This window comes from Lycorma delicatula, chromosome 3 (assembly GCF_047948215.1).
Source record: "Lycorma delicatula isolate Av1 chromosome 3, ASM4794821v1, whole genome shotgun sequence".
Taxonomy (NCBI): Eukaryota; Metazoa; Arthropoda; class Insecta; order Hemiptera; family Fulgoridae; genus Lycorma; species Lycorma delicatula.
This window is the reverse complement of record NC_134457.1, coordinates 124,606,662-124,620,403: the sequence shown is the minus strand read 5'-3', so window position 1 is coordinate 124,620,403 and position 13,742 is coordinate 124,606,662. Positions and strand designations below refer to the sequence as shown.

At 28.7% G+C, this 13,742-nt stretch overlaps 1 protein-coding gene across 3 annotated transcripts in view; it reads right to left on the bottom strand.

The window, feature by feature from the left end:
* The window catches only part of LOC142320974 (neurotrimin-like), a 615,054-nt gene that overhangs the window by 404,614 nt on the left and 196,698 nt on the right, over positions 1-13,742 (bottom strand). For all 3 annotated transcript variants that reach the window (XM_075358973.1, XM_075358972.1, XM_075358970.1), the window contains one exon: positions 10,717-10,757. The gene's annotated coding sequence lies outside the window, so the exon portion shown is untranslated. The remainder of the gene's footprint in view (positions 1-10,716; positions 10,758-13,742) is intronic.

The following is a 13,742-nucleotide window of genomic DNA, read 5'->3' as shown; positions in this document are numbered from 1 at the left end:
CATCAACAATTTCATCTTGAAATATATTAAATTAATAGTATTATATATAACCTACTTACGTAGCTTTCATTAAAATATGTAATTACTTTTTACTTCTTTATTCATTAAAAAAAAATATATCATTCATTCTATTACCAATAATTTCTCTTTATATTATAAACTTTTTATATCGTAATATGCATTGACCCTAATGTAATTAATTAATAGTTAGATGATTAATTAAACAGTTAATTAACCTGAATTTGTAATAAAAACTTTCCATATTCTTTTTCAAAAATATTCTTCTAGTTTTTCATTTACTTACTACTTTCAAGTTGATTTACTTTAATTATACTTGTTCTTTTCAGTATAGTCCACTTGACTCACATTCCAGACTTTTATTATACTTTGCAAATTATTCAGAAAACTGAATAAAATTCTAGTCTAGATAAATTTGAATATTAAACAATCATATTATTGTTTAATGAGGGTTAAACATTATTGTTTAATTATTAAATTATTTATTCTTACATTACTTTTATTTAATATACTACGCCTTACTCGTATGTATGCTATACAATATGTCTAATTTTTTAGATTTGAAATATTTATTTTAATAGTAACATTGATAGATTAAAAAGAAAATAGTTTTAACTGTAATAAAGAATACTGTTATATACTAAAAAAAAAATATTTGTAAAATTGATACGTAATGGCTTATGAAGTGCTAACTTTATTCGCCCATATTAACTTCAATTGTGCAATTTTTTAAAGTACTTCGGGTAAACAATAAAGACTTTCTTTGACGAAGGTTTTGAATTTTTAATTAGGGTCAAGAAGGGTACTAGTTACAGATATTATTTGGAATAGATGAATATTTTTCTATCAATGAAAGCTATTTGAGTTGTAATGCTGACATAATTGTACGCTTCTACAAATAACGTCGAAGGAACTAAAACTGAGCGCTGAAGGTCAGCCAGTGAGTGTTATTAGTAATAATTAGTAATCATAATGAATTATTAATTAATTAGAAACTTTTTGAAATCTTCACTCGGTGTTACTGTCCCATCAGTAGTGTAGTAGCTTCAGGTTACTACAACTTCTACTTTACCTTCTTGAGGACGCTTTTCTGATGAAAAAGCAAGCTGTAGTTGATTTTTATATGGTTATGATCCTGTTTGATTGACTATCAAATTTCCTGAAATTTTATACATCTGATACTGCCAGAATTTATTTTCTTTCGCAAATTATTATCGATTACAAGCAGTATATTTCAATGATACCGTTATTTAGTTTACATAATTGTTCATCCTTCGATAGTTTTTCTTCAGTAACAGAATTAGCAATTGTGTTGTATTTTGAGTAGAACTTAATAGTCGGTCTTTTCACTATTACTTTTATTTCTTGATAGCCTTGAATTATATGCAATAAATTAGAAGTACAACTTCTAGACTATTAATTAGGTTCAACTCAAAGGAAATTTAGCAATCATTCCTAAAATTTTGTTTTAAATGTGCAGAATGCCTGAGGCTTAGGATGTTAGGGTTCTATTGATGTCGTATCTACCTCAGGTATTTGATATTGCATTTATCAAAAGATCTTCGGAAGGAAGTTAAGAAAAAATGGGTTTCATAATTATGTGATTTATTAATGCAGCTATTTGGTTTTATAATTATGCATTTGAAGATCCAAGAGTTTTAAATTTCAGTCAATTCGGTTGGTAATATTATATATATATATATATATATATATATATATATATATATATATATATATATATATTATAACATACGTAATACGAAAGAACAGAACTAATATATATATATATATATATATATTAGTTCTGTTCTTTCGTATTACGTATGTTCAAATGTATGTACAAATTCTACGAATGATATGTTGTTCAGGAATCTTTGTGATAATACCGATAATTATTTATCAAAAAACGATATTAACAAACTGTTTAGTTATTATAATAAATTGAAACAAGGTTAGGAATTATTGTGTCATGTTGTAGACTCACCAGGAAACTTTGATCGTTTGACATTTACAGAATAAATAATGATATTTTAAAACAAGTTCAGAAGATGAAGGATCTGGTGTCATATTTGATACGAGTTTGAACGAATATCCCACACCATGCGAAAATTTTCTTGGTAATGAATCCTGACAGGAAATTGGCTTTATTAATAGAACCGTAAGTTTTTTTTTTGTCTTCAGTCATTTGACTGGTTGATGCAGCTCTCCAAGATTCCCTATCTAGTGCTAGTCGTTTCATTTCAGTATACCCCCTACATCCTACATCCCTAACAATTTGTTTTACATATTCCAAACGTGGCCTGCCTACACAATTTTTTCCTTCTACCTGTCCTTCCAATATTAAAGCGACTATTCCAGGATGCCTTAGTATGTGGCCTATAAGTCTGTCTCTTCTTTTAACTATATTTTTCCAAATGTTTCTTTCTTCATCTATTTGCCACAATACCTCTTCATTTGTTACTTTATCCACCCATCTGATTTTTAGCATTCTCCTATAGCACCACATTTCAAAAGCTTCTAATCTTTTCTTCTCAGATACTCCGATTGTCCAAGTTTCACTTCCATATAAAGCGACACTCCAAACATACACTTTCAAAAATCTTTTCCTGACATTTAAATTAATTTTTGATGTAAACAAATTATATTTCTTACTGAAGGCTCGTTTAGCTTGTGCTATTCGGCATTTTATATCGCTCCTGCTTCGTCCATCTTTAGTAATTCTACTTCCCAAATAACAAAATTCTTCTACCTCCATAATCTTTTCTCCTCCTATTTTCACATTCAGTGATCCATCTTTGTTATTTCTACTACATTTCATTACTTTTCTTTTGTTCTTGTTTATTTTCATGCGATAGTTCTTGCGTAGCACTTCATCTATGTCATTCATTGTTTCTTCTAAATCCTTTTTACTCTCGTCTAGAATTACTATATCATCAGCAAATCGTAGCATCTTTATCTTTTCACCTTGTACTGTTACTCTGAATCTAAATTGTTCTTTAACATCATTAACTGCTAGTTCCATGTAAAGATTAAAAAGTAACGGAGATAGGAAACATCCTTGTCGGACTCCCTTTCTTATTACGGCTTCTTTCTTATGTTCTTCAATTGTTACTGTTGCTGTTTGGTTCCTGTACATGTTAGCAATTGTTCTTCTATCTCTGTATTTGAACCCTAATTTTTTTTAAATGCTGAACATTTTATATCGAATACCTTTTCTAAGTCTATAAACGCCCAGTATGTTGGTTTGTTTTTCTTTAATCTTCCTTCTACTATTAATCTGAGGCCTAAAATTGCTTCCCTTGTCCCTATACTTTTCCTGAAACCAAATTGGTCTTCTCCTAACACTTCTTCCACTCTCCTCTCAATTCTTCTGTATAGAATTCTAGTTAAGATTTTTGATGCATGACTAGTTAAACTAATTGTTCTGTATTCTTCACGGTTATCTGCCCCTGCTTTCTTTGGTATCATGACTATAACACTTTTTTTGAAGTCTGATGGAAATTCCCCATTTTCATAAATATTACACACCAGTTTGTGTAATCTATCCATCGCTTCCTCACCTGCACTGCGCAGTAATTCTACAGGTATTCCGTCTATTCCAGGAGCCTTTCTGCTATTTAAATCTTTTAATGCTCTCTTAAATTCAGATCTCAGTATTGTTTCTCCCATTTCATCCTCCTCAACTTCCTCTTCTTCCTCTATAACTCCATTTTCTAATTCATTTCCTCCGTATAACTCTTCAATATATTCCACCCATCTATCGACTTTACCTTTCGTATTATATATTGGTGTACCATCTTTGTTTAACACTTTATTAGATTTTAATTTATGTACCCCAAAATTTTCCTTAACTTTCCTGTATGCTCCGTCTATTTTACCAATGTTCATTTTCTCTTTCCACTTCTGAACACTTTTCTTTAATCCACTCTTCTTTCGCCAGTTTGCACTTCCTGTTTATAGCATTTCTTAATTGCCGATAGTTCCTTTTACTTTCTTCATCACTCGCATTCTTTTTTCTACGTTCATCCATCAGCTGCAATATATCGTCTGAAACCCAAGGTTTTCTACCAGTTCTCTTTATTCCGCCTAAGTTTGCTTCTGCTGATTTAAGAATTTCCTTTTTAACATTCTCCCATTCTTCTTCTACATTTTCTACCTTATCTTTTTTACTCAGACCTCTTGCGATGTCCTCCTCAAAAATCTTCTTTACCTCCTCTTCTTCAAGCTTCTCTAAATTCCACCGATTCATCTGACACTATTTCTTCGGGTTTTTAAACCCCAATCTACATTTCATTATCACCAAATTATGGTCGCTATCAATGTCTGCTCCAGGGTAAGTTTTGCAGTCAACGAGTTGATTTCTAAATCTTTGCTTAACCATGATATAATCTATGTGATACCTTGCAGTATCGCCTGGCTTTTTCCAAGTGTATATTCTTCTATTATGATTTTTAAATTGGGTGTTGGCAATTACTAAATTATACTTCGTGCAAAACTCTATAAGTCGGTCCCCTCTTTCATTCCTTCTGCCCAGCCCGTATTCACCCACTATATTTCCTTCCTTGCCTTCTCCAATGCTTGCATTCCAATCTCCAACTATTATTAAATTTTCATCTCCTTTTACGTGTTTAATTGCTTCATCAATCTCTTTGTATACACACTCTACCTCATCATCATCATGGGCGCTTGTAGGCATATAGACGTTAACAATCGTTGTCGGTTTAGGTTTTGATTTTATCCTTATTACAATGATTCTATCGCTATGCGTTTTGAAATACTCTACTCTCTTCCCTATCTTCTTGTTCATTATGAAACCTACTCCTGCCTGCCCATTATTTGCCCTAACCGTAAGTTAGGTCATTTAAAAGCGTAACGACTCTGATACATCTACAAAACCATGTGTGATAGTTTATCACACATGGTCCGTTTAGAACGGAGATATAGGGTGAATATACAAGCCAACGTTTTTTTTTTTATTGAAAATTGTGCAAAATCATTAATATTTATAAAATATTAATATTCGCTTGATGCGATTTTTGTTCCGTTATGACAGTCGTTTTACGTTTGAATTGTTAAACAACAACACTTTTTATTTAAGTATCAAAACAGGAATATTCACAGAATATTTCCTTTAAGGTATCATTTATTTATGTTTTAGCTACTTTTGAAGTAGATTTCGATCCAAATTTTTCGTTTGGAAAAAAAAGATTTCATCTCCTTCCCATAAATATAACGCAAATATCGTTTAGTGAACATCCTGAACGCTTGGAGCTATTCCATTTCTTGTCCAAGTTACTCAGAGACGTCTGGAATTGTTTACAACATTGAAATAAACGCAGCATGCCTTTAACTCTGTGAACATTTTGTTCAATTCATACTTTTACTTCCTTGTACCAAGTAAAGGAAGTACTGTGATCGAGAAAAATTTCGGTTTTCAGATTTCGACGGAAATATCCATTTTGACCATCCCTAAATCCATTTTGACTAGTTTTTTGGCGTAACGTGGTATGTATGTATCTTGCATAACTCACAAACGATTAGCCGTAGGATGTTGAAATTTTGGATTAAAAAATCCAAAAAAATTGAATTTTGTACTTTTTCTTAACTGCAGTTAAATAAGCCCTCATTTGAGAGCTTTTCAACAATATATCATAAGTACTTATTTTAATTAGTTCCAAAGTTATAGCCGAATAAAATTTTAATTAATGAAATATTTGGATCTTAGGGAAAGGCACATCGGTTCATCTCCTTTTTTTAAATTTAAATATATTGTTTTATTATTAATAATTATTAACCTCTCATTGTAGAAAATGTTTTACGATGAGTAATAATTCAATAATAAACAAAAAAAAAAAGAAGAAATATCAGAAGATTTTAATAAAATAACATTTCATATTCTTTTCATTTTAAAAGAATGTGTAAATGTGATTTAATAGGCGTACAAGGAAGTATTTAGTATTTCGTAAATGTTTCGGTTATTTTTTTTATACTGCTAATGTATTATGAACATTAAAATTATAATTTTAATTTAACTGCTGATTTGATATCGTAATCTAATTTGTATAGTATTTATCTTGTTTTTTATTTCTTTTTTGGAAATATGATTATAATTTTTCTATCTATTTAATTTTTTTACGTCTTAAATAACTCTTACGAAGTGCCTCTTTTATTTTACTAATAAGCAATCAATAATTTATTATTATGACAGCATAATTCATATCTTTTTATAATTATTATTTGCAATCATTATTATTAGAAAATACAAGATAAAGTAAATTTATACTTTATTTAATCTCTATTGTTTATATAATTTTTTCTTATTTCTGTTGTATATTATTACAAGAAATCCATACTTATAAAAAGCATTAAATAAGATAAAAATTTAAAAAAAAACAGAACTAGCCATTAATATTCTAGAAATTTAAGTTCATAATCATTTGAAAGAAAAGATTGAGTTTTTCGGACTCTCTTACTTTCTTTTTTACAAATTTGGTTCCTTAACTTAAGAAAGAACCAGAAGGCTAGATTCAAAAACTTAATTGTTTTAATTAACTTGTTTTTTAAATTTGTTTTTTATATAAATCTGTTTTGAGTGTCAAGAACATTCTTTTTCTTCTTATATCTAGTCTTAATATGCATAAGATTATTAATTTAAATTGCAGTAAATTAGATTAATACATTATCATATTTTATATCCGATTATTATAATTAACTAAGTTTCCTTACCAAAGCTGTATTTAAATCTTATTTAAAATAATAATATTTCATTGCATCAAATTTTAAAATCATCTTTTAATAAAAATTACTCTTCTAAGTAATTTCAGAGAAAATATTATTTTTTTGTGGTTGAATGTGTTCATTAGAGTGATTCAGAAAATAAAGTCCCTGATTTAAGTCTTAAAAGAAAAATTGTAAACTGATCGGTCGAATATTGAGCGAAAAATTCGAGATATAGAGAGGATCGAGATATTGAGCGAATATTGTAAGAAAATATTCAGGATTAATCACTATTAATCCTTTTCCTTTCACTAAACTTTTCCTTTCACTAAAGGAAAAGTCCAATTCCTTTCAGGGAAAGCCAAAAATTAGAATATAAAAAGCAAATAATAACCTGAAATGTTGGATTTAATAATCTGAAAGCTTGAGCGTGATAAAATAATGTGGAAATCATTTTTATATAAAAAAAGCCATGTTGAAAAATGTTTGTTTAATTATGGAAATAAGCTGTATAGTGATATTTTAAAAAAGTGCTGCATTAGAGTTAAAATTATATGAGTGTATATATATATATACACTCATATAGGGAAATACATAGTAAAATAAAATATTTTTGCGCTGTAAAAATTAAAAATTCCCTATCAGTTTTGTCACATGACATATCATTTTAAATCACTAGATAAACTAAAAAACGATATTGTAATGTATTACTTTTTGATGTATTTTATTTCCCAACCATTTGGTTTTAAATATTTAGATTTATAATTTAAATTTAGTACTGGTACATCTAAACTTTTATTATTTAAAAATCCATTTGAATGTTCATGTAAAATAAAAAGGCGATTAAATAGTAGCGTTAGAAGTGTTTTGTGCTGCAAGAGTTGGACTTTATGGCACCTGTCATTGGCAGGCCTGCAAACAATGGTCTAATTGGTTGATTTTCTGTCGATGAAGTCCCTTCCATCAGCAGCTAAATTGCCGTTCTTTGTTCTCTCAATAACTGACCACCACGTTCAGAATATTTATTTAAACCGATAGTGAATTTTTCTGGAAGTGAAATTTGGTTTCAATTTACTGAAGTACTTTTAATAAAGTCATAACACTTCTTTTTATTACTTATTGAACCGTTAAATATATGCGGAAAACTTTCATGGAATCGATTAGTTATAGAAGATTTTTTTCGTTGATTTTTACAATAGCTAAACTTTAATTTTATATTAGAGAATATTCAGTAACAAATTTCTTATTCCCATTTTTTATGCTAAGGGTTCTTTTTTTATAATTTCATGAAAACGTATAAGAAAAGTATATTATTTTCTATTTTTATTAAACTATATGTATACACATACACGCACACACATCCCATGTGCGCACAAGCACTCACACGCGCGTTCTTATTTTGTTTTAAATACAATTATTTAATATTAATGAATTTCAAACAATTAAATTTTTTCTTCAAAATTCATACACTCTTTCACCTAATAGAATCAGAACGTTTCATATTAATGAAAATAAATTTTATATCCTAAAAACATCGAATTGCTCTAAAATAAAAGCAATATAAGACAGTTTTAAGGAATAGAAAAGGGAACAGATTAATAAAATTTTGCCAACAAAAAATTATTTATAAGCAATACTTGGTTAAAACCATAAAAAGAGGTGATATACACGGGCATTCCCTGGAAACAAAGCACGCTATCAGGTAGTCCATATCTTAGAACTTTACAGGTGTAGGAGTGCGATTAAGAAAGCCAAAATGTGAGTGGATTACCAAATGTAGATATCATTAATAGTCACAGCTAATTATGATTTCCAACTTTAAAAGGGAAAGAAAGCGAAATTTGTTAAAACAGTTGAAACATAGAAAAACGGAACCTGGGGTAAATGGAAAGGAAATCGTAAACTAAGAAAAATGGAGGATAAAGATGGTAAAGTGCTACATGGGGAGAAAGATGGAAGAAATAAATGTAGGATCTGTATATGACAAGAGAGGATCATGAGAAACTGAACATAGAAAAGGAATGGAAGGTACTGAAGAGGATATAGGACCATCGATATTAAGATGTCAAGAATAGAAAGCAAATAAGGAATAAAACATCGACTGGAGTACATGAACTTGCCATAAAATTTTATAAATTCGTAAAGGTTTTAATAAACTGAATGTAAAAAGGATTTACAGACGGGATAATGGCCTGAAGAGTTTGTGAAAATGAAAATGGTAATGATACCAGAATATGTACAGAACACAGGATAATAAATTTAATAGCCTATGCCGGTAAAATATTGTTTAGACTCCTAAACCGGAGGTTGGTAAGAATAATTCAAGAAATAAAAGGTGGAATGAAAAAGTTACGAAAAAACATTAACGAAGAAAGAGCTCTTCTGCGAGATTTAAACAAAAGAAAAGAAAACCAGTAACAAAAGGTTAGAAAAAGTGGAATCTTGAAAACTTCAATGAAAGGGTCAGTAGAAGGAGAAAGGAAACAAGGAAGTAGCAGGATGAAGTTAATAGATGAGGTGAAGATCGGAAACTACAATTGGACGAAGGAGAAGGCAAGCAACAGAAGTGGATCTCCCGCCAGGCAGTACCCAGATAATGATGACCCTACACCCGACGTACATGGGTAAAGAAAATTGATTGGCTGATTATCGATGTTTTACAATTTTGTCAATAATTCAGGAATTGTTCTGGTTACTTATATAATATTTCTAGCTCGTTGCCGGTAGACAAATGAATCATTTGTTCTTAGCACAGTCGTATTGCCAAGACAAGATGTGTTTGGATTTTTTGCCAAAAGCAGATCTGTTTTCCAATTTCCAAAGATAAAGAAAAATAACCGTTCCTGCTTTGCTAACTTTCTCAACAGCCCGCAATGACTAATATTCCGGACTTTTTGAAAATATCCAAAACTTGGAATAAATTTCATATATATATATATATATATATATATATAGAGTATGTATACAAAATCTATATACATTATACGTACACATATACTGTGCGTGTGTATATATATACACATAACAAAATATATTAAACATTTTTTTTATGATTTTCATTGTATTCAGTTATTAAATAATTTAATACTTCCATATATTGTAACTTACAGCTTTAAAACTTGAAAAACAGACAAATGTAGAAAGCAGATTGTAACTGGGTCAATCATTTAATTATAAACTTTTTGTATTAAATGCGTTTAATGATAACATTTCAGAAATTTAAAATATGAAAAAATGGCAACAGTTATAAAGCAAAAAAAAAGTGTTTAATTAGAATTAATTGGACGAGTAAGCTATTAAATGTAAATGAACGTTTCATTATCAAACCCTAATTTCATTTCAATGTTTTTAATTTCATGATATATCAAATAAACGAATTTAAAATTGTAGAGACGTAAATTTTAAATTGATTCAAAATAACCGACAATCAGAATAACTTGTCAACGAATGAACGTAAAATATAAAAGCTTTTATGTGAGCTATGTATAAATTATGGATAAACGTATCCAAATACTAATAAAAGTCATAAAAAAAAAACTCAATTCTTTTTTTTTATACTTTGGTACTCTGAATAATTTTTATATTATTTATAATTGTGAATATTTCTTCATGATAGATTTTCAAATAGTAATTAATCATCTAATTAACTACAAAACAAGTAAATGGTTTAGTGATTATGAACTGATTTTTATCCCGTTTATTGTGGAATAAAAGCAAAAATAACTTAAAATTATAAAACAGAAACTTTTCCCAGTTTATATCGATAATAATGTACAAGAGTTAAAAATATACACACACACTCATATACATATATATATATATATATATATATATATATATATATATATATATGTGTGTGTGTGTGTGTGTGTGTGTGTCACCTTAAAAATAAAAAATATATTCAATTTACATATGCGTATGCAATAACAATTTTTATTTTATTATATTACAAAAATTAAATATATAAATTTGATTACTTACTGAACTGGGTACCCTTCAAAATTCCTTAATTTCTAGAATATCTGAAAATAATAAAAACTTATATTAATTGCGGAGTTGTAAATCATTAAATCATGAAAATGTTATGTTTCATAAATTGATTTCAACCAAGGTTTTTTCATGTCGGAAATATTGTTTGTTGTTTTAAAATTACGTCAAAATTCACTTTATCGTCTTTCTATATTATTTTTAAATGACTTTTGACTTCAGAAACTAATTTAACCTTTTCTGTAAGTTTTAAAACGCTGTTACAAAATCATTTTGTATGGCATGTAAGTCAGTTATTTTGTTTTATATTCACAAAGGAATCAGTTTTATTACATAATTTGAACGATGTTTATACGATGTACAATGCTTTATTTAGACTAGAAAGAATATGACCATTTTTTTCTCAGAAATGTGCTTGTGTGTGTGAATTGTGTATTACAATTGCTATGATGATTATGGATTTATTTATTATTTCGATTGAAACACATAACAAATTATGATATACGGCACCACAAAAAAAAGGAATTTGTGGTCATAAATACGTCACATTTACTTGAGGTCTATAAATATCTTTTCTGACAAAAGATATCGGTAAATATGAAACACATAATGATTCATAATGAATAACAGTATACAGTAAAAATTTTTTTTTGTCAATCTGAGTAACCTTTTAAGTGGTGAGAATTTTTATGAAACGTAGTTTTCTGAATCTACTTTCACTTATACTAACATATGTGATTTATGACACCGGTTTTTCATCATATTTTGCCCAATTTTCAACCGATTTGCCTGAAAGTATTATTTTTAAAATCAGCAAACTATGTTTCATAGACAAACAAAATTACGCTAATAAAAAATGCGCAAAAAAAAAATATCCAATTGTAACGGTTTTTTTTTTGGTCAGAATCTGTTAAATCTCTTTAATATACTGTAATTTTTTGAAATGTTTTTCACAAGAGGGTAGCATAAGAATATGAAGGGAGGCAATCAGACACCAACATATTTTCGCGGAGCGCTAATCAACCGCGGATCATTGTGATGGGAAAAGGTTAAACTCATTGTTTGATAAATAATTCAGTCTGTATTTATAATTCTGTTTATATGAAAAGTTCAAGGTATGCTGCGGTACAATACTCGTTCTATCACCATACTGCACTATCATCTCGTCAGTCATGTGTATTAACATAATTATGCTAAATAATTTTTTCTTATATATCTGACCCGTTGATTGTTTTCGTGTATATGGCTGACATTTTCAGCAATTTATTATACAGCTTCCATATTATTTTAATAATAAGAAACAAAACCAAGATCCTAACATCTTCGAAAATTTAATTTAAAATGAAATTGTGCTATGTTTAGAAAACATTCTAAACATAGCAAATTTGAAAATTTAATCCATTCAGAAAAAAGAGAACATGCAAAATGATGAATTTTTTCAACCCGTTGCAACTCATTTGTTCCGTAGAGTAGAAATGATTTTCATAAATTTTGTTATTAATTAATAAGTTACATTTTATTGTTTATTCTAAGTACCGGTGTGAGAAATTCAAATTCAAATTAAACAACTATTTATTCGGATATGTATTCAGATATATCGTCCAGTAATTTATTATCGTCCAGAATTCTGGTATAAGTTTATACTAATCATTTCATTCCTTTCATCTTGAGCCATCCCTTTCTGACGATATTAAAAATACAATATTAATAATAATACGAGTGCATAAATAAACAAGCATATTTTTAAATAAATCATTTATCTTAGATTCACCAAACGCTGATATTGAATCCCAGGATCCCAAATAAAAATCTTCCTTAGACTGACAGCCGACGATTCTCTTCTAATTTCATCCAGGATTTCTTGACTGTATAGGAAAAAATAAAATGTTGTTTTGTTCACTTTGTTGTTTAAAGAAAAAACTGGATTTCTCTCTTAGGAAAAAATATAAAACCCAAGTGAAAGAGATTCAGCCCATTTAGACTAAAACAAAAATTATTATATCGAGAAGTATTATGTAGTACCATTTATTTATAAAAAAAGGTTCTCTGCCTTTCGGGTACCATTTATGTGTAAAAGAAGGTTCTCTGCCTTTTGGGATCTATTAAAAACTAAATGATTTAAAAAGATCCTAACCCTTCTTGGTAAATCCAAACTAACTTCATTTAATGAAAATTTAAGCAATAAGAAAATTTAATAAAATTAAGAAATACAAATTTATAATGACAGAAATTTAATTTATTAGAAATTTTTCGTGTAAAAATGACCCTATTCGCTGGATGTACTGATCAAGATTTTACTAAGTTTAGAAACCTAAAATTTCGGTTAAAGATGGATTACAGAAGGTAATTATATTGTTTTTTTTTTTTTATTTTACTTGGAAAACGGCTTTTTCATGGTTGGAAAGTATTTTACAGTAAATGTTCAAAAAGGAGATTGTAGTGCTTGTAAAAATCACGCGGGATTGATAGTCCAAATTCTTGGTATAAGATTTATCAAAAATAATACCTCGCAGACTTCAGAGCATCACTGATGCCCTGTTATTAGTAGAGCAGAGCGGGTTCGGGAATCGCAGAGCTTGTACGGGATAGCGAGTTTGTACTCCAATAGCCAGTTGAAAAACATCAGCTTATATAACATTTGGAATTTACAGACTTTTTAAAAGTATTCTGTTCGTGTTGTAAGAAATAGATTTTGATCTACATTGGAAGAAAGAAATTACTGAAAAGCTGTTTTTTGTTATTAACGGTCTGCAATAGAACAAAAATTACAATAACAATGGATAGTAAATATATTCAAACAAACCACGGAATTCGCAAAGGTAGTTTTGTTTCATGTTTCTTTAAATGAAGTCTCTTTGAATTATATTAATGTATTAAGGGAATAGTTGTTGGTATTTGTAAAAAGTTAGCCGCACCAACTTTTGGGGGTGATTGTTTTTTCTTAATACAAACATGGAATTATGCATTTCTATTGTTATTAATATACACAATTACAGAATCGCATAAGATTAAAAATTGAC